Source organism: Rattus rattus, chromosome 3, assembly GCF_011064425.1.
Source record: "Rattus rattus isolate New Zealand chromosome 3, Rrattus_CSIRO_v1, whole genome shotgun sequence".
In the NCBI taxonomy this organism is placed as follows: Eukaryota; Metazoa; Chordata; class Mammalia; order Rodentia; family Muridae; genus Rattus; species Rattus rattus.
The window spans coordinates 119,183,246-119,204,068 of record NC_046156.1 but is presented as its reverse complement, the minus strand read 5'-3'; the positions used below and the strand labels follow the sequence as shown (position 1 = coordinate 119,204,068).

The following is a 20,823-nucleotide window of genomic DNA, read 5'->3' as shown; positions in this document are numbered from 1 at the left end:
TGGTCATGGTGCTTTATCATGGCAACAGAAATGTAATTAGGATCTCCAGCCCCTTCTTACATCTTTCTGTGACAACCCAGAAACTTTAGCAAACTGTGGTCTTTGGGATGGTGGTTATGACTGTACCATTCTTCTTCACTGTGGGTAGAAGTAATAGCACTTTTTCAATTTTTCTCTTGTCTTTGCCTGAACCTACTAGGCATACAGCCTCTGACAAAAGTAGCATCCTTTTTTGTAGCAGAAACAAAAGAAGTGTGTAATTAGTTGGCAGCCATGACACTGCATGTGTAAATGATAAAGCTCGGCTATACCGCTCCCTCTAGTCCTGGTCTCCCGACAAGGCATCACTGACCGTCATCTTCCACTAGAACAGGTACTTTGCAAGACAATCTTGTCTCTCAGGGTGATTTAGGCTGGAAAATAACTGAACAGACTGAAGGGATCAGCTGTGAAACAGTCCAGCGCTGTCTCTGGTAGGTGATCTGCAGGCAGGCTGATCTTAAAGAGTAAAGGGGCCTTGGGTACACGTAAGGTGTGTGACTTCCAGTCACTGGGCTGGTGCAGTATGAATCACAGCTTCATTTTCTTCATCGATGCAGAATTCTAGTACTGCAAGAGGAGCGGGCAGATGCAGGCTTTAATAATTCAGCACCGTGGACTGTGTTAGAGCGGTATTTTAAATGAATTTTTAATTTCTTATGAAGACACAATCAGTTAATGCCAGAATTGTGTAGTTTTAGCAAATGCTACTTTTTATTTTTTATTTTTTATTAGATATATTTCTTTACTTACATTTCAAATGTTATTCCCATTCCCAGTTTCCCGTCCATAAGCTCCCACTCCCTCCCTCTCCCCTATACGGGTATTCCTCCTTACTGCCCCCCCTATATTCCCCTGCCCTGGGGGTCCAACCTTGGCAGGACCAAGGGCTTCCCCTTCCCCTGGTGCCCCAACAAGGCTATTCTCTACTACGTATGCAGTTGGAGCCCTGGGTCAGTCCATGTGTCAAATGTTACTTCTTAATCACAAACCATAGCACCTTCGTTTGCTGGGAGAGCTGGTCGCTGGCTTCTTTCTTCTCTCATTCGCTCTGCCCTTACTTTCAAACGTAATGCTATGCGTGATATTTGCTTTTTAATACAATACATACCCAAGTCAGCTGCAGAAAATATGTAAAATGTGTGTGTTTTTAAAAGATCAGATCGTTTATTCACTTTTAGATAAAAATATAATTACATTTATCTCCATTTTTTTTCCCAATCATCGGAACGCTAATTTTACTCTTTCTCAAAGCTGAAATAGCAAACAGTTTGTGTAAGGTGTTGATAATTACCTGCATTATTACACTGCTGTGACAGATGTTGGGGGAGAAAAGGCTGAAATGCCTACAGCTGTGCACCCCATGACTTCTAGTGCAGGCTCAACAGAAGGCTAGCAGATGTTCTGAACTGTCACTTTGCCTAGATGGTTTCAAAGTCGGAGGGCCTGTTACAGTGCAGTCTGTTTCGGTTTTACAGACATCCTCCAATTCCTGTCTGTGACAGTTAATATTGGTGACGTTGATCAGTCAGCCTGTTTTCCTTCTCCATCAATAAACAGACATCAGTTCGCACGCGGATTGTTAAGCAGCCTGTATCGTTCTGTAAAACCCTTCCTTTGCACGCACATTCGAGTTATCTGTACATCTGTAAAATCGTGTGCCCCTTGGGGGGCGAAACATTGACAATTCTAGTGAGGGAAAGTTGCGTGCTTTTTCCTAATGGATAGAAGTATTTTTGCTCCACTTATTTCTCACTTAATGACTCTGCACGGGACAACTATGAATTTCGTAGCCTCTTAGAGTAACGGAAGAGGAAGACAAATGACACCCAGGCTCAGCGCACAGCAAATCAAGCCCGACCCGAGCACTTTCTCTTCACAGACAAACTTTCAGATCCTCCTTGCAGAATCGCTGCCCTGGGCGGAGGCTCTCTCGGTGCCTCATTGGCTGCTGCTCTTCATTTTAATGGGTCGGAATCCTGTAGTACACTTATCTAATAGTGTAAACCTTCTGCTAACAATCAGGTGTCTGGCCCACCCCATTTCCTCTCCATTCTGCATAGAAATATAACTCTAAGTAGTACATCTCTCTGGGTTTGTTTCTGAATTAGTCCCTACACTTAATTATGAGGAGGAGAAAGATGCCTCCTCCTTCTTTGTTATAAACTAAGCTCTCAGTAATCCCAAACAAAAGAGCCAGTTCTAGAAGATACAGGATTTGCTCGCAGGATTAACGTCTCATAGATAATGCGGTGCAGCCAGCAGACTCGAAGCTTTATTTTGATTCAAATAAGCCAGTAAACACACCATGGGCAAGTCTGCCGGTGAGAGGAGCTGGCCACTGTTGCCACGCTGGCAAGCAGAGTGTAAAATACCTATTATACCTTGCTCACCATATGTTTCATTCTATATGAGATACAAATTAAACCGTCCAGAGCACCTATTAAAATAACAATGTTTATTTTATATTTTGCTGACTTAAAATAAGGGCTACTGACCTTGAAGGGCAGTTTTGATGGAAGTCATCACCTATGGAGTGCGCACACAAAGCAGAATCCTCCGCTGCCTTTCTGAGAAAACACAAACATAAACACTCTCTAGTTTGCAGTCCTTAGTAAGGTTAGTTAGCAACATATGCCCTGCTATTTCTCTATTTCCCTCCCGGACCTTTGACTTTAAGGCTAATGCTTCCTCAGATTGTATAATCTAAGTTCACGGAGCCGTGGCCTGGACCAGGGTCGCCTAAGGGGAGACAGGGTCTTGATGGCAAATTCAAAAGCCCTAAATCTGAGACCCAGCACTCCATAAGCTAGGTATGGTGACTCTAGCCTGTGACCCCAGCCCTACGAAGATAGAGGTAGGGGGATCAGAAATTCAAAGGCACCTTCAGCTCAATAAAGAGTTTGAGGCCAGGAAGGGATGTTTAAGATGCTGTCTCAAATAAAAAGAAAAAAAATTAATGTAACCTGTAGGCCCAACTCTGGAGTTCAGGAAGATACACACAATAGTATATCAAGGATCCTAAGGTTCAGAATTATTGGACTGTTTCAGCTCTAACCCTGCCTTCCAGAGGCTGAGGCAGTAAGATTGAGAACTTGAGGCCAACCTGAGCTACATGGTGAGATCCACTCAGCCTGACCTGCATAGTGGGATCCTGTATCCAAATTACAACCAAGTGGTCAGGGGTAGGGGGTAGGGACAAAGGGAAAGTCTGTCTTGCAGGAAAACAGAAAGGCAAGAACCTAAGTGTGCAGCCAGTTTCCTCCTGTGCTCACAGACATCAGCATCAGGGATATTTGCTCGAGTCCACTTGGCCTCAGTCTACCGCATTCTAAAGACCGCACAGTGCTTCAGAGTCACGTGAGAAAGCTGAGTCTGATCCCAGCTCAGAAGCCACAGGCCTTGCACCCAGCATCTCCTTTTATGCTGTAAGGTAAAGGGGACTAGAGTAATTCCAACTTCACATGCTGCTAAGAGAAGTCGAGACAGTAGTTGCTGTCCAGATTCAAGGTTAGTTCCTTTCGGGTTCATCCTCAGTGAATAGGATGCTGTTTATTCTCCAAAGAGGAAGGGAATGTTAGGATGCACTGTGGGGAGAAAGCAATAGAAACCCTCCGTGGAAGGTTCCTTTGGGTCATTGATTCCTCCTAGACAAGTCCCCCAAGAATGCTCTTCCTTTCTGTCAGAATCTGCCACAATAATAATTCCTGAGGACGTCTTTACCATTCGTGAGTGAGGCCGAGGCGGTGACTGCATTGGCAGAATGTTTGCCTTGCAGGCCCAACAGCCTGAGTTTAATCCTGAGCCCTGGCTGGTGAGGTAGTGCACATCCGTCATTCTAGCCCTTGGGATGTGGAGACAGAAGGGTTAGGGTTTATGGTCATTCTCAACTTTATAGCAAGTCCAAGGCTAGCCTGGACTGTATGAGATTGTATCTCAGCAACCACAAAGCCCCAGTAAGTTAGTTTCCCCAAGCCAGCTGCCTGCTCTTGTGCCTGGAAGGAAGGGAATGCCATTCGAGTCCTCTCCAAACCGCTGTGCCCTGGGTCTGTGATGGTGAGAGTGGGGTTAAATTCTAAGCACTTTGGCTCAGAAAACTCAAGCGTGGTAGATGGAATTGGTAACTTGAGTTGTACATAATGCAGTCAGCTGGTGGGGGGGGGGGTTGAACACCTAGAACTGCAGCTCCTCAGGCAGGAGAAGCAAAAGGTTGCATTCGTCTTGCTGCTCTTCTTTCTTCGTTTACATTTTTACTTCTTTTTCATTTTGTATATGAGTGTTTTGCCTGTATGTATGTATGTATGTATGTATGTATGTATGTATGTATGTATGCCATACCCCTGTCTGTTACCCATGGAGGTCAGAAGAAGGTGTTGGATCCCTGGGAACTGGAGTTTCAATTTCCATCGGCCACGCGGATGCTGACTGTTGAGCCCAGGTGCTCTGAAGTAGCAGCCGATGCTCTTAGCCACTGAGCTACCTCTCCAGCCATGAAGGGGCTCAGAAATTTAAGGCTGTTCCATACCGGCTTTGAGTAAGCCAAAGATATACGAGACTCTGTTTTAAAACAGATTAGAAAACATGTCTTTTGAAAATGGCATCGGCCGCATGAGTCTCGAGGTCTAACAGGTAACACTAGTATTTTATTGGTACAGAAAGATTCTTTCCTTACGCTGCCCAGCAGCAGCCTTCCCCATGGCTGGTACCAATGACACACTCTGGGAGCACACCCTGCAGCCCCTGCTTTCCCTCCCACCATGCCTCTGAGTAACACTCAGGTGAATTAATATATAGGTAGATTAAGACACTTATTAACAGGTTCGTAAAAACGTCGTAACACAGTTTAAATGTTTAATAGTCTTCATTAATTTTCTTTATTCATGTTTTTCTTTTGATACAAGAATGTTTTTCTTTGTAGCCCAGGCTGGCCCCAGATACTGACAGTCTCACTACTTCAGCTCCCCAGGTGCTGAGATTGTAGACGTAGACCAGTCTTTGCAGTTTAGCATATGTACCTCCTGTAGAGAGGCAATAAAGGAAAAATCCTTAGGCAGACAAAAGGATATCGAAAGTTTGTGGAAAATTAGGAAGAGATTAATATGTTCCTCGATTGGTGTCTTCAACTGTCAATCATACTGATGTATAGAATGAGTCCAACTATTTATTTTTTTCATGTTTTATTTTTATTCATCTCCTTATTTACCACGATTCTAGCAATTGGGCCTAAGGCATTGCACACACCAGGCAAGCTCGCTACCACAAGCTATGGCCACAGTCCCCCTGTCATATTTTGGTTTGTTTCTTTGTTGTTTTTTTTTTTAAAATATGGCCTTACCCCTATTCCTGGCTGCAACTCTCTATATAGACTAGGATGGTCTTGAATAAAAGGCAACTATTCATCCTGCCTCGGTCTCCCTCTCTTGAGTGGTGAAATTATAAATGTGAGGCACTATACCTGGCAAAAAGGGATATTTTCAAATATACAGATAAAGTATATGGCTGTTCGTATAATCTCCGTTCATAGACGAAAAGTATCCCTGAGGGGAACCACAGTGCAGTCTCCCAGTAACCCTTGCTTTTGCTGAACCTTCCACTTAGTTATAAAGCTCACCTTTCTTAGGTTCAGGTTGTCTGTCAACACCAGGAACTTCAGCGAGTGCCAGACTGTGCCTTGCTAAGCAAATGCCCTCCTTACAGCCGACAGGCATAACAGCTGGCGGCTCCTGGTTCCGAGTCAGATTGGCTGACCTAGCCCCCTCCGAGGTAGGCAGTCTTCTCCAGCAAGACTTTCCATCTCAGGTCCTCCCTCTCTGGTAACCCAGTCCTCCCTAGAGAATCCCCGAGCTCCCGTCCCCAAACCAGTCTGGCCACACTGTGTGCTCAGAGGAAGAAGTATTCTAAGGTCATTTCAAAGTCTGAGCCTGTAGTCAGAGATACACACACACACACACACACACACACACACACACACACACACACACACACATTGAAGCAGCCTGTGGGCCCATACAAGCTTGTGAAAAACAGCAACCTTGAAAGCTATGGCCTACAAATGGCTTCTGCACCTTGCTGCAGAGGCTTCTTCTCTCTGATCTGGGCCAGGCCCTCAGGGGCCACACGGGACTTGATCACGAGCCAGGTGGAATGCTAAGGAAACCCAGTTTGGCCACCCCAACCCCACTTTCCAACCTAGGGGAAGTTGGCTAAGGCTGGCCATAGCAGAGACAGGACCGCCGAGAAGACGCCTTCGGTTCTGTGGTGGTTTGCAGTTCAGAGGGTGCTCAGCCCTCAGACAATTGGATCCTAAGTCCTGTCTTCCCTCAGGTGGTGCCTTACAGGGACATCATTAGCCTCCCTGTAGCCACATTTGGGTTTAGGTCCAAGAGAACACTTGGAGGGTGTCCTATGCTTACATCTAACCTCCTGAAGTGGCTAGTCCCTTCCCTTCTTGGCTTGCCAGGAGCACTTCCTCAGGCTGGGGCAAGTCCTGACCTGGGGCAAGCCAGCAGGTCACTATCACCATGTCCTGTTCAGATCCCAGCAATCCTGCTCTCCCTGTGGAGAGCATGGATGGGTGCTGAGTGCAGAGTGTGGATGGTTGAGGGCTTCTGCCAATGGAAGCTGCAGGCTTCATGGGCTGCCTATCTGTAAGCCGGATGCTCTGTACTGCTCCTGGACCACAAGGTGCTCCACCTTTCTCCTTCCCTCCCTCTTCCTTTCCTCATCCTGATCTATTCCTGTTGAGAGCTAGCCACTCCCATTCTGAAGGAACCTCACCCATTCTCCCCAATGGAAGACTTGCAGGACTTAGCCTAGGTCCCAAAGAGCCTATCTAAATACCCAGAGAGCAGCTGCCTCTTCCCAGGCCTCTAGCATCCTTTTAGTGGCTCTTTGCCCCAAACATGGGGGCAGGGGCGGGGTGGAAGATTAGTTAGCTTTGTCCCTTACTATAGAAAGCCTCTCTTTCCTCCCTCCCTCCTCTCTTCAATCTCTTCCTTATTTCCTTATTTCCACCTGTTCCACCATCTCCTTTCTTTCCTCCCTCCCTCCCTCCCTCCCCCCACCCCCCGCTTCCTTCCTTTCCTCGTAGCTCTCCACTGAATCCAGATTTCTTATCTGCAAAGACCTTTGAGCCATCACTTGTTGGAACATTTCCTTCCTTCATTAATTAGTTCAGTGTTGGCTTCCTAGTTGAGTGCAAAGCCTTTACATTAAGCCTTCTGAGACTTACATTCTCTCTCTCTCTCTCTCTCTCTCTCTCTCTCTCTCTCTCTCTCACACACACACACACACACACACACAAGCAGGTGAACACCTTCTTGATTGCTTACAGGAGACAAGGGACAACTAATTTTAAACATCCTAGGTCTGGACGGTACAGACTCAGCTTGTAAGATAGCCAGAGCCTTAGGTCTAGTCTCAGATTCCTCAGTGGAGAGAAGTCATCAGCTTGAGTCTTCTTCAGTTCATGTAAAACAGGGGGAAACTTTGACCACAGCCTGTGAATCTAAATAGTGGAAACATAGGGAGAGCGGTACAGTGGTTCACTCTGGTCTTTCCAGAGTTAGTTGCTATGACAACGTGGGCATTTGAGTCACACTTGCCTTCCTCGTCCCCAGAGTTATTAGAAGTGTTCCTACTAACTGTATGGTGCCCCACCCATTCGCACAGTGCCCCAGGTGGAAAATACCCACATGTTCTGTGCCAGTCCTAAAGATCCCTCCCTCCCTGCACACACACATACAGGCTCAAGGTCTTTTCTTGCTGGCAGCACTGGGGATTAAACCTAAGACCTCATGCATACAAGGAGAGGGCTTTACCATCCAGCTGCTACAGCACCAGTTGGAGCTCACCTTTTCAACCAGTCTTAAGAAATGCTTAACTTCACCTTTAATCCCTGCACTGAGGAGGCAGAGACTGGCGGATCTCTGAGTTCGAGGTCAGCCCGGTCAACAGAGTTAGCTCCAGGATAGTCAGGAAAACCTGTACCAAAAATACCACCAGCGAGAAAGAGAGAGAGAGAGAGAGAGAGAGAGAGAGAGAGAGAGAGAGAGAGAGAGAGAGAGGCATAACTTTATAAAATACAGACACAATTTTATTCTTTTCAGACTTATATTAAGTTGCTTATCTCAACAATTTATACAATATACAATAAATAATTTAAGCCAGGTGAGATAGCACACCCCCTTTAATCCCAAGAGTCTGGAGGCAGAGGCAATGAAGCCAGCCTGGTCTACATAGTGAGTTCCAGGCCAACTAGGGCTGCATTGTGAAACTCCATCTTAAATAATTTAGAAACTAAATTATTGAGAAATAAGCCCTAAAATGATTTTGCTGCCAAGGTTTTTTTTTTCTAACATTCATGTAACCACCCTCCCCAAATCCCTTGTGAGATGTCCACTTGTAAACCGATAACAGAATTTTTTTCCTAAAGGAAAAGAAAGAAGATGATATCATGTTTATTAAGGATCTGTTTGGGTGACTTTTATTTGGGAGATTTCTGAGAAGAAAAGGAGTAATAAAGGGGAGGGTTGGGAAAATTTCACTGAAACTTGTTTTTAAAATGAAAGGGATTTTCCTAGACTGTTGTCTTGCCTCAAATAACGCAGACAGCACAAGTCAGGAAAGTAGTGACTGTGGCTCTGGGCTCTTGCAGGCCTAAAGTGCAGCGCACCCTCCATGTATCCAGAAAGAGCATCATCGAGTATCCAGAAAGGCTCACCAGAAACTCACCACTTCCCTGCAGTTTCCCCTGTGCCAGTGTGGGGGCGCTGCTGCGGTTCATTCCGACCCTCCTTGAGTTCTCACGTTGGGTTTCCTAAGTGAGAGGAAGCGACAGAAAGAAAGGGAGCAGCTGGCTGTAAGGGCCACCCTGAGAGACAGGCGCTGCAGCAGGAGGTTGGCCATCAGTCCCATCCTGAGACCCTTCACAGTCACAAGTAGCTAGGGATGAATCAAAGAGAGCTAAGAGTAGGATTCATTGAGTGTCAGAGACTGACCTTTAACTGCTTCTACTCAACCTAGGCTCCCAGCCTAGGATTTTTAGATTAGCAGAGAGGAAGGACAGCTGGGATAAAAAAAGAATGCCTTGCCCCCTGCTCCTCCTGTGTACACCGAGGATGCTGGCAGAGGGGAGGAGGCTCATCTCAGGATGGAAGAAGTCCTTGTTGATATGCATGTGTCTGATTCATCTGGTAGCATGGTCAGCCAGCCTGGGGAGGAGAGGGAAGCCACATCTCCTTAAGTCATTGAAACTGAGATTGCCTGTCTCTTCTCCTCCAACCCTCCTTTCACCCACACCCAGTTGAAACTGCATCGCCTTCAAGCCTGCACTGAGACTGAAGATTTAGGGTCTCATAAGGTTACTGCACTACTGATACAATTGCAGATTTTTAAAGCCTTCAAGAGACAGATGTTTGGGCTGATTAAGAATTGAGGAGGAAGCTTGCAGCTGCACCAAGGAATAATGTATTGGACAAATATTTTAATAAAAAATATGAAGAGATCAGCCCGACCTTCCAAGGTCTTCTGCTTAAAAAAAAAAAAAAATCTTTATCAAACCCCTATTCTATGGGCTTCAATAAACAGAACCCATTACCTCACGGAATCTTTTGTTGGCCCCATACAAGAGAGAACAAAATGGTTATTCAGGGGAACGCTTTGGATTTTATTGTGAGTAGCTTGCACAAAGAGCCGTGTTATTGTATTTAAAAGAACCATCTGTAGCAGAAACAATGGCATCAAATTATCTTTGAATACCCACTGAAAAACATAAAGCTTGTTTTTTTTTTTTTTTTTTTTTTATTCTTCTGTACGGTGGGGGACAGAGCAATGTTAGGATAACTGACTTTTTTGTTGTTCTCTGGGTGCATTCTTCTCGCTCCCCCTCTCTCTCCCCCTCACCCTCTCTCTCTCTCCTCTCTCTCTCCCTCTCCCTCTCTCTCGCTCTCTTTTAAAAAATCAGCCATTTGGGGTTTTAAGCCATAAACGATTTTTCTTGTTGCAGGGGATTGCAGAGGCAAAGCTAGGCTAGGTCTTGGAGGCTGGTGGAAGGCGGTGCGGGTAAGGCAGGACGCTGATGGGAGAGACTGGTCGAAGAAAAGCCGAAATGGATTCTCCGTGCCTTGGATGGAGGAAGAGCGGGGAAGTGCGAGCTCCTTCAACTCGTTCTGTCCGGTGAGGAGTGATCCAGCTTGGGCTGACAAGAGGCTCCGGAGCCTTCACGTTCAGTGCTTTTTTACCTGCCAATCAAACTGCTACAAGACAACACCCTGCTCTGGCATGGACGTAAGTAGCTTGCAACTTTGACATTCAAGGCTAGCTCTCTCTCCCCACCCCCCAACACACACTCACTCACTTTCCTCTCCTCTCATTCTGCCTCTTTGTGTGTGTGTGTGTGTGTGTGTGTGTGTGTGTGTGTGTGTGTGTGACCTTTAAGAGAACTGGATACCCACCCTGTGTGGCAATTATTAAACGCAGGCCGATTTAAGTCTGAAGGTGTTAAGTTTGGAATTAAATGCTAATTAAGATCTCTTTAACAAATGCAGAACTGAAGTGACATTTTATTCTCTTTTGAGCAGATAGTTTTAAGGTCTGAACGTCATCAAGGTGTTGTATGGATGGATGAAAGGGGTGTGTGTATTTCTCTTTAAGTGAACACTAAGAAACATCCGTGAGTCCCCATAGGTAAATCCAATAATGAAAAATTTCGGGTTTCCATCTTAAAACTGTTAAATTCTAGTATTGCTCTCCTACTAAGAGCCCTGTGCAGACCGCAGTGACTTGGAATGAAAGGTACAGATACTGAAGGGCTCACTTCAATCCCCGTTGGTACTTGGGGGCGGGGGGGGGGCGCCTGTAATTGGGGTAAGAAAGAGCTTGCATTTTTTTAAAAAGTGAGGCAGGAGACATGACGAACCCTCATTCTTTATGCAACTGAAATAGAGGGAGATAGAAACGCAAGGGGGCAGGATTATCAAGAACTATTACCTGAGAGGGAATACAGAGGCTGACGAGGCTGGGAGCTGGGAGGGCTGTGAAAAGCTGGCTAGGGCGGTGGGCTACTCTCTGGCGCCCTCTAATGACAAATCGAACGACATTGCCTTCGCCATCCCACGCTCAGGAGAGGGTTTTGTCGCTGTGGAGGCTGTGGGGTTTTTGTTGTTGTTGTTGTTGTTGTTGCTTGTTTGGTTGGCTGGTTGATTTGGTTTGTATTTGTTTTGCTTTTCTTTTCTCTGCACTTAGTAGAAGAGATAGGTATTTTTCAGTCCAGAAACTTAGTACAGGTGATTTTTGGCGCGCGTATTCCCTCCAAGCCGAGGAAAGGATGATGGATGGCTGTTTGATTCGTGGAGCCAGGCCCTGTGGGGATGAGCAGTGCAGTGGGGAACAGAGGCTTCTCAGCCTGAGAGTGTGTTTGGGAAGACCAGTGTGAGGGTCTGTGCATCCTGACACCCGCCCATCATCGCAATTCAAGGAGGCTCCTGAGGACCTCTGTCACCTAGGCATGCAGTGACCAGGGGCCTCCCTCTCCCTCTCTCTCCTCCTCTTCGTCGTCGTCGTCGTCCTCCTCCTCCTTCTTTTCCTCTTTTTTTTTTTTATTTAAAATTTTGGTAGATAAAGGTTAATCTTGGGCTGAATGATAAAGCTATGATTGACAAGAGAAAAGGTGTTGAGGGCAGGTCGCGCGGTCTTATTTACAGCCCTCTGCTTGCTGTACAGCCTTTGTTAGAACTGGAAAACTAATCTAGTGCTGATCAAAGCACCACGGAGTTAAAGGACGGTAATGACTGCTAATTTCGTTCCAGCCTCAGGCAACCCCCGCCGCTGTAATTAAAGACACGCTATTTAAATACAGGTGAAGGGTAGGTTTTCTTTTTTTAAGTTGGGGTGGGGGTGGGTGGGTTACAATTTTATTTAGACTTCTCCTTGTACTATGATGGTTATGTGGTCCAACACCGGATTTTTCCTCTTAGAATTCCTTTTGGTCATTTATACCTGGCTTTGAGGAAGCAACAGAGTAAAATGTGTCCGTCACATAACTGCCCCCATTTAAACAAAGTATGGAAGAAACAGACCAATAACTGTTTAGCGAGGGATTTAAATATTTGGGTCTCTCTTTTTCCCCTTCGAATTAACAGAAGGGCCTTCAACCCAGCTAAAATAAAACTATTAGAAACTTGTGGCAGGGTCAACAGGCCAGCCAAAAGATTAAACGTCAGCTTTTAAAGTACTTCTAAAGGATCGTATAAACGTATGGAAAATATTTTTTAATTAAACAATTCCCACACAGAGTGTAGCTGCGTATTGGCTCAGAAACCTTATAATTTTACAACCGATAGGAGTTTCTTTATAAGAACATCAAAGCTCTACATTTTCGTAGTTGGTTAAAACTGATACCCTCTCTTCATACACACACACACCCGCACACACACACCACACCCAAAAAGAATTTAGCCTTTAATCTCTTTTTATCCGCAAAGACGAAAGCTCTAGCTCGACCCCTCCAGCGGCTGTCGCGGTAGGGCCCGGAGCAGCTCAGAAGAGAAGCAACTCCGCGGTCTCGTGACAGCGCCCCCTATTGGACGCAGTGGGAGATGCACAGCACCCTCCGGAACCCCCTTCAGTTCTTGCCCTGGGGTTAGAGAAAACTCTTTATTGCCCTCAGAAAAGGAAGTGGGGGTGCGGAAACAAGTTTTTACGCCTCGAAAAGATAACTATAATTCAACAAAAACCAAAGAGATTGTATTCTTTTCAATTCCATTTCTTTAAAAAATGGCATTCCTCCTTACATCCCAGTCTCCCTCCTCCATCCTGGCTTGGTTCGGGGTCTTCTTTTAGAGGTTATGCCATGGTACCACAGAGAAAAAAAAAAGAAAAATGCTTCTTCTGCTTGTCCGATTTTTACAAAATAACTCTAAAGGGAAGAGTGCATCGCTTAAATGCCAGCTGCGTTTCAGATACAAGGTCTCCAAATATAAACTGCTTGGATCTCTAGTGGATGAAGTAACTCGTTTATATTTGATTATTAATTCCAGAATGTAATTAAAAGTCCAGTCTCTCCTTCAAGTATTTACCTCCCCTCAAACCACTCTTGATCAAACTTTTCCTTCCTGGCAATCGGTTAAATTCCAGCTATTGTCTACCAAACAGGTGTCTTTCTGACTTTGATATCAATGTAGAATTTCAGGGGAGGTTGGTCTAGGATACATTTTATTGGTTAGGAATCCAAGTTATCCTGGAAACAGTTTTGTTTTGTTTTATTTAATGCTTCCAAACCTGTCTGTGTTTAAAAAAAAAAAAAAAAAGAGCTGTAACTTCTGTCAGCGAGGGAAGGAGAGTAGCCTTGTGTTTGAGTCAGACGGATTACAAAAAGCCTCTGGACTCCAACAAAGCGGAAAATGTTGGTTTGTTTAGTTTAAAATTAAAAAAAGAAACCATCAACAAATGAACAAAATGTCTATTTCCTACTTCGGGGGCATGTTTGCCGTTTTAACTTTTATCCGCTTAGCATAGCAACCTATTTTAACATTTCCTAACGGGATAGCATTGTGCACATTTAATGCCGTATCTCTGAAAATCTGCTGTTGAGGGTGTGTTTGTTCCTCCTCCAGATTAGCGGGTCCGAGATGGTTTTTAAAGGAGTTGCTCCGCGCGATGACATGCCCTCTCATCTGATTCCGGGATCGGATCTCGGTAGAGAGGGGGGCACATATCCAGCTTTTGAGAAATCTACCCGACAGTCTGTGGAAATGATGAGCACTCAGGAGCCGTTGCCTCGGCACCTCCACCCTTTACTCCACGAAGAGGCTAGGCCTGGTTAGGGAAATCGCAACCTGAGACTAGCCTTGTGACCTCACGCGCACCGAGGAGCCTGGGGAACGCTTCTTGGGCATCCTGGTCTCAGCGCTGCGGTCATCTGTCTCGCGGAGCAGAAGAGTAGAGAAGCCAAGAGCAGGCCCTGCCTCGGAAGCGGACTGCAAAGGGGTTAGACAACCGCCATTGGGGAGTGTGGAAGAATTGGCAGGGGACGAGCCTTCTCTCCTGCAAGCGAACAGAAGACTTAGGCAAAGATCAGCGGGGACAGGCGTGCAGCCCGCCAATCCGCAACTAAGCAAAGTCGGAGGAGAATGCACAGCCAGGTTGAGCAAAAAGCAGTGAGCCAGTGGGTGAGCCAGGCCTGAGCGCACCACCCATGCTCTGCTGCATTGTGATTCTGCAGCCGCAGGTGGCTGAGCCCCGGTTCCAATCCCATGCTACAGGACTGCCAACGGGGAGGAGGCCCCTCCACCTTTGGAGACTAGGAAGGCCGCCAAATAGGGGTTGAGTTCTCGGAGAAGGCAGAGCCTCCTGGGGCTGGCATCCCGCCGGATCTCCCCAGCCGCGCTGTACCCTTTAGGGGCGTGGCAGGAGCTTTGGGTCTGTAGTCGCCGCGTCCAAGCTTGAGCCCTGGCGGGTTGGCTGGGCGCCCTGCTTTGTAAAGTAGTGAGTCTTTCGAGATCCTGTGAGCCAGCCAGCCGGGTGGGCCAACTTAGCTTAGGTCCACTGAGTCCAGGCCAAGTCCTCAGCCCTTCCTTCCTTCTTTTCTCTCTCCCTACCTCCCAAGCTTAAAACGCTGAGAAGCAGAGTGTGTGGTTTGGACTTGGGCAGGCTATTTGGAGATGGGGCAGGGGCAAGGTTCATTAATAAGATCCAGGTTCGAGGATGAGCTTTCGTTTATTAAGTTTAGTCTTCTTGTTCGTTTTTTTAACTGCTGGAGAACCTTTAGTTCCTGGAATTCAAGTCCCAGACAAAGAGCCAGGGAGAGAACAGGACCAGGCTGAAAGGAGTAGAGCTACAGATAGATGATTATCTTTCAATAAACTGCCAAGCTGTGGCTGCAGAACCAGGGCCCGGCAGTTACGTGGGCTGCTGAAGGGTGCAGATACCACAAGTACAACTTGACACCATTGAGCCTACGGTGCTTGTCAATAATCTGTGAATTAGGTGTAGAGACTGTCTCCATAGATCATAACAGTTTCTGAAGGACTCATTACAGCATGGCGTGTCACTGATCTCCAAATTAAGGGGGGAGGGGGTGAGAGAGGAAGAAGGAGTGCCCCCCCTCCCCCGCCAACAAAAAGCCAAGAAGGGTGGGAGGGGAGATAAAAGTCAGAGCCCCAGCTAAGAAGAAGGCTTTAAAGATTATCAGGCCAGCGATCTGATCTGAGAATTCCGCGGAGATGTGTTTGGAAGCCCAACTCTGGGCCGGGGAATGGAAGGGATGCTGAGGACGAGCAGAAGTGGGCCTCAGGGAAAGCTGACTTCTCCGACATTGCTTTTGAGGTTAGAAGAGCTTTTGGAAGCGGCCTCCTGATGTCAACAGAAGGCCTGAAGGATGCCAGCCTGCCCAGGATGGGAGCACACTGATTCACTGGCGTTTAGCATGAGCCACAGGCAAACTTTCCACTGGTAGCCTTGGCTTCTTTTAGGTCTGGTGGTGACTGTGGGTGACTTTCACACACAGGCTTGCTTTAACTTCTTGTTCTGCTACAGGTGGAAAACTTTCCTCCGTTTCCTGTAAAAAGCAGTCCGGTCAGTCCAGAAGAGCAGATCTCCCCCTTCCCCTCCCTTCCGCTTCCTTTGGGGGTCCCTAAGACTCTTGCTTTCCGAGCCTTCTCACTTTCTGTTGTTCGTATTCCATCGGGTTGAGCTTCCGGAAAGGAAGCTTTTGAGTGACACAAAGCAGAAAGTTATATGAGGTCACCGAGGAAAGAGTGCTCCGGGCTAAGAGTTCAGCTACTTGGACTTTGCTGCAGCAGTCACATGTCACCGGCCTGCATTGCTGTCACTTAATATGGGTCAGAAAAACCTCAAGGAAGGCTTAGGTTTGTTTTCAGATGGCACAACTAAATAAAGTAATTGCAGCTAGACAATTTTAAAGGAACATCTTTTTCTTTAAATTACGGAAACAATCCTGGCCATTGGACAAAAGACATATGTGTATGCCTTTGGTAGGATGAGTTGCCCAAAATATTTGGCTGTCAAATAAGTGTATACATAAACTTCCAAGGGTTGATTTGGAGGTGCGAAATGACTAAAGTCTCTCTAGAGTGTTTGGTCTCTCTGGTGATCCCTCCCTGATTTTGAGAATCAGAAGTTCAATTGAAGACCAACAGTAGCTGCTCTTCATGCCCTCGGTTTGTCTTCAATAGGGGAATTTCTGTTTTAAAGCAATTAGATCATCTAATGGGCAAACTACATTTCCCCTGGACAGCCACAGCAGTGGTAGAAACAGAATCTCATGGTTTTTAAAAGGTGAAGTGTGAATCTTTTGCCCAGAAAAAAAAATAACAATAATTGATCTGGACTGTCTGAAAGATGTGAAAATATATGAAGCACTGTAAGTTATGTGACTTTTACATACAGCCCAGGAGACTCGAAAAGACGAATATATATATATATACTATATATATATATATATTTCAAAGCAAGAGGGAAATATATGAAGTTTCTATCTGCCAAACTCTTTTTTTTTTTTTAATGTATTTACTTCATCAGTGAGAGTTAGATGGAATAAAGTGAACACAATAGTCGCAGGGCAGACCACCCTGCATTCCTCAGGTTTCAAGAGTCCTTGCAGCTCTTGAGGGAAATTATTTGGTAAAATTGGGTCTGGGCTTCAACAGCCCCTTGTCCATTTGTTGCGTATAACACCACTTCTGAAAATTAAAGGCAAGGTCCTGGAGAGACACAAGAAGAAAAAAATATGATTAAGCAATTTTAAATTAGCAGTGTACCTTGTCTCCATATGGTAAATAAAAAGGGATAGAAGTCTGGGGTTGTTCTTTGTAACATCTTGAAAAAAGTGGATTACGAACCCTGTCAGTCATCTCTCACACTTACCAAATATAACATTTAACATAGGAAGAAAATGGGATGGGTAAGGCACCGATGAATGAACAACCATTATCGTCAAAGTCATACTATGAAAATTAAGGTATCCCCTACAGGTTTCTTTCAGTGAGGGAAACTTAGGTCAGAGGAAAGGAAGCCTCACAGGAATGGGATTCATTTTCCAATTCCTACCCTAACTTTCAATATTCCAATTTTTCTGGCACATTGCTTGTTGATTATTTTTGGAAGGTATGTGATTTTGTGAACTTATTTATTTGGCAAATAAGCCTTCTAAGTGCATTGCTTTATCTCCACCCGTGTTTCCTAAATCTTAAAGCTCTGGTTCTTCTGGAGACCTGCCATGTGGAGTGACCCGGCATTTTTGTGACTTAGAGGGCAGAAGGAAGCATTTTACAAAGTAGCACGTTCCAATGTCCTTACTCTGTAAGTCTCTGTCTTCCTGTACTAGTTGGGGGAGATAGACAAGTGGAACCTCGTCGGATTCCTCAGCCTTTCCCCAAGCCTCCCAATATTCTCTGCATCTTTGGCCTTTAAAATCATGAACTTTCCTATAGTTTCTGTATTTCAGTTTTTGGATTTACTTGCCTCTTGAATACCAGAGTCCAATGTAATTTCCTCGATGTAGAAGGATCCCTGCTATGTTGTGGTCAGAAGAGATGCTTGGAAGGTTAGCATTTAAAGGAAAGAGGAACTTAACAAAAGGGGTTGGGGGGGGCACTTCGTCTGGTTAAAGCTGGTTCCCAATATATTTAACCAGTTCCAGAATTAGAAAGCCTTTCTGTACATTTTCTCCTATTTTTCTTGCTTCTTTTCCTTATGTAATGAAATTAAAACTTTTGGAGCCCACAGTTGACATTTTTCAGAAAATTGAGTTATCAAGGCAGTAATTATTTCTCGGGGAGATAAAACTCTCATAGCCCTAACTGTCAAATAGGGCCCTTTTCAGATTTTAATTACAAAATAAAATTAGTCTGCTCTTCCTCGGAATGGTTGGCGAGTGGTTAAACAGAGCTCTCCCCCAATACTGGTGGTCGTCAAACTCTGCTAATTAGCAATGCTGAGAAATTCCAGTTAACAAGGGCATTCTCGGAGACTCGGCCGGTCCCCCGCCGTTCGCCTTCATTTCCATAAGGAGATTAGGAGAGGAGGGGAACCCACTCAAATGCAGATGCAGGAGCGAAGCGTTTTTAACAAGCATCATAATAGTAAGATGCTTGGCTAGTTCTCGCTAATTACTGCAACTTAAACCTCTATTTGCCACTAAGAAGAAAAAAAAATAAGTCTACAGTCCGCACCTCCACAACATTGTCAGTTGGCTTCAGATATAATACTCGAGGAGAGAAAAATGTAAAAGATTTTTAAATAAAATTGCGTTATACTTGGCAGTTAAGGCTTCTGGCTTGGGCCAATAGCAGAGCAAAATAAAATCTGATTACTCCAGGCATATGCTAATCACTAATGCTGGTCTAAAAGTGTATAGCTTTTTTGCTGCCCAGGAAGGGAAGTGTTACATTAGATGAAGCACTTCCAATTTTCATAAACTATGCCAGTAGCAACATTTTAAATTCTCAGAGGATGAAGCACCCTGTTCCAAGTCTTTTTCTGATTGTCTGCTAGTCAATAGTATATTGTCGCTGGAACTATAGTCAGCTAGTATAACCCCAAAAGAGGCTTGCTTCTGTCATGGACTGGGGCTGTTATAGTTATTATTATAAGTATAATAATACTCAGGGGACTATGACGGTGTTGGATTGAAATCGGGTGGCCAGTGATCTAATTTTTTTTCAATATGTTCTAAAAATATTCTAATGAGAAAATGGGTTTTGCTACCACCATCTTCTTTAATCTTATTTTCGTCTCACATTATTATGCATAAACACCAGCCACCATTAGTTTATTGCCTCTGATAAGTACAGTAGACTTAATTAAAAAGAAAGCTGCAAATAAATACTACAAATGATAACACGACTGTAATGCACTCCCATAGTTTATTCATATGATAAAGCAATTAACAAGAGACCTAGCCAGACCCCTTACCCTCTTTAAGTAGATTATTATAGAGTTCAGGTGCAAACACACATCTGAGAGGTTCACAATAACCCAATGGGGGAAGAAAAAAAAATTCTGCTTCCTACTAACCTTGAAAGATATCAAGATTTAAAGAGATGTTCTTTTATCATCATCCATTATCAGTATTTATATTAATAAATATTCGCCACCGTTGTCCACATCAACTCGCTGGGTTTTTTTTTTTTCTTCAAACTTAATTATCCATAAGCTTTTTCTAAGTTTTCAGAAAAATGCTATTAAGCACCCACCGATACATACACAATCACAAAGTGAGTGCTCGGCCTGCCCTTCGTGGCGCGCGGACAATCATAATTCATTCATACTTTGAATCTCATAATTTATACCTATTTTCCCCTCGTTTAACCTCCCACTTATCTGGCGGTTCTATGTACATTTCTAAGTTAAGCAAATTAAATTTGATTCTTATGATTTCGTCCCACGGCTTATATGATATGTTAACTTTTCTTTTGTTTAGATTATGTGTAATTAGTTTGATCTTCCATCCTCCTCGTTTTTTTTTTTTTAACTTTATTTTTACACACCTTCTTTTAAAGGTGAAAACAGTCTTGGAAAAGCGAGTCCACCAGCAGGGGGCGCAGCAGCCACATCTCAGAAACCAGGCGCGCTGAAAAGTCGGTGGCCGCCTTCCCTAGCTCAACCTTTGCTCTAGTCTCCAGAGATTCGTGTTGAGCGTAATGGTACACCCCGATTAAGCAGAAAACAATGTTTTAATTTAAAGAGTCTCAAATATTTACGCGTTTCTATAAGTTCTTTCTTGGGTTCCCAAGGACTAAAGCAACCAAAACTTAAAGAGAACCTGGGGCAGGAAGAGGGTGGAGTAGAGAAGAAATTATTTATTTCAAGTTTACAAAGATTCTTTACCACAACTTTTCTGGGTCTTAAGTGGGCATAGTTAGCTGAGTGTGACAATAACAGCCAAGCCTGGGAGAATAGGGTTTGGAGACGTGGGGGTGGGGAAGAAGCGGTGGTGGGCAGAGAGGGGAGAATAAACAGGGCAGTTTGTAAGGACAATGAGCGGAGCGTGGCCGGCAGATACCCTTCTGAACGTTTTCTTTAGGCTGAGTTGGGGTAGATGAGGGGAGGAGGGGCTGCGAGAGTATTGCAGAAAAAAAAAAAAAGTAACCCTGATGGTTTAAGCTCTTTATTTAAAAAAAAAAAATGGCATCGGGACTTTTTTCCTTCTCTCCCCTCTTTTGTACCCAAGTGCATTTTAGCCACAAAGGTTCCAACAAGAGAGTGGAAGGAAACTTAGACGGGGCTTTGTTTGACTCCGTGTAGCGACAACAAGAGAAACAAAACTACCTATTTGTAACGGACGTGGTGCTGTGGCTCTGGGCTTTTTGAGCGCCTGCCGATTGAAATCTTTACGTCTGGACAATGGGAGATCGGCTAAAATTACCCTCTCGGGTCTTGGGCGGGCAAGATTCTTGAGCCCCTACCCCCGCCCCCAGCCCATTCTCCCACAGCCTGGGCTTGCTCGGTCCCGGCTCCTCGGGTTCGGCGGGCCTTCCCTCTGCGCACGCCGCCTGCACCTGCACCTCTGGACCCCGCGCGTTTCCCAGGCCCCGGCGCCTCTCGGCCGGGCCTTCGCGACTACCACTGTGCCAATCAGCAGGGGCAATGCCGGCTGCGCTGCCCCATCCTGGGAACGCTGCGTGGGAGGGAGTTTGTGAGCGCAGCCTAAATGCCACCTCCGTGCCTCGCGGTGGGATGCCAGGAAGTTGCGTGACCCTCCCCCATCCTCTGCCCTCTGGAGCTTCTTTCCGTTGATTCTTTCGTCCCCTAGCTCTCATCTGA

At 45.3% G+C, this 20,823-nt stretch overlaps 1 long non-coding RNA gene across 3 annotated transcripts in view; it reads left to right on the top strand.

Moving 5' to 3' along the window:
* LOC116896944 overlaps window positions 1-20,823 on the top strand; it is a 174,629-nt gene that overhangs the window by 123,764 nt on the left and 30,042 nt on the right. For 2 of the 3 annotated variants that reach the window (XR_004387382.1, XR_004387381.1), the window contains one exon: window positions 10,046-10,326. This is a non-coding gene — a long non-coding RNA (uncharacterized LOC116896944). Of the gene's footprint in view, window positions 1-9,917; window positions 10,327-20,823 lie in introns of those variants that run through there. The other variant, XR_004387380.1, reaches the window with a different exon arrangement.